General features: G+C 46.3%; 1 protein-coding gene across 1 annotated transcript in view; it reads left to right on the forward strand.

Moving 5' to 3' along the window:
* Positions 1-579, forward strand: part of cacna1ab (calcium channel, voltage-dependent, P/Q type, alpha 1A subunit, b) — a 149,667-nt gene that overhangs the window by 115,499 nt on the left and 33,589 nt on the right. The gene's annotated exons all lie outside the window — the stretch shown is intronic.

The raw sequence follows: 579 nt of genomic DNA on the forward strand, positions 1-579 counted from the left end.
GGTTATTTTGGCTGTTATTTCTTTAAGAGCTGCCGCTGCTGAACGTGACGCGGATCTGACACGCATCATATTTTCTCTCAACTCTTTTTAGCTTTTCTGACCCACTTCAGGTCTTAAAGTCTCTATCAATGAGCTGAGGAGTTGAATCGGGTGTGTTAGATGAGTGAGACAGTGCTGGGCTGCTCCAGGACAGTTTTGAAAACCATTTCAGAGACATGTTCTTAAATGTGACTCATATAAAATATATTACATGCATGCACAGTTTTAAGGCAGCTTTAATCGCCTATTAGGTAACTTCATGACTTAACTGACCACGACATTGCATGCACGTAGTTTATTTCACGCTTTGATATGAAAGGATACAGGCTACAGCGCGCGCCGGCGCGAGCACAGTACTCACTTTCCGCGCTCACTTGACACGCGCCTGGCGCTGAAGTGAAGTGGAGCGCGCGTCTGAAATGTCTCCCGGTCTCAGTCATTCTGCGACTGAATAAATGCACTTCTTGTCAAGAGAAAAAGTGACAGAAGCAGCAGTTATGAGTGGGGTGGAGAACCGTAGGCCAGCCCCTGCGTTAATTG

Source organism: Sinocyclocheilus rhinocerous, unplaced genomic scaffold (assembly GCF_001515625.1).
Source record: "Sinocyclocheilus rhinocerous isolate Xijiao unplaced genomic scaffold, SAMN03320098_v1.1 scaffold1275, whole genome shotgun sequence".
NCBI lineage: Eukaryota > Metazoa > Chordata > Actinopteri > Cypriniformes > Cyprinidae > Sinocyclocheilus > Sinocyclocheilus rhinocerous.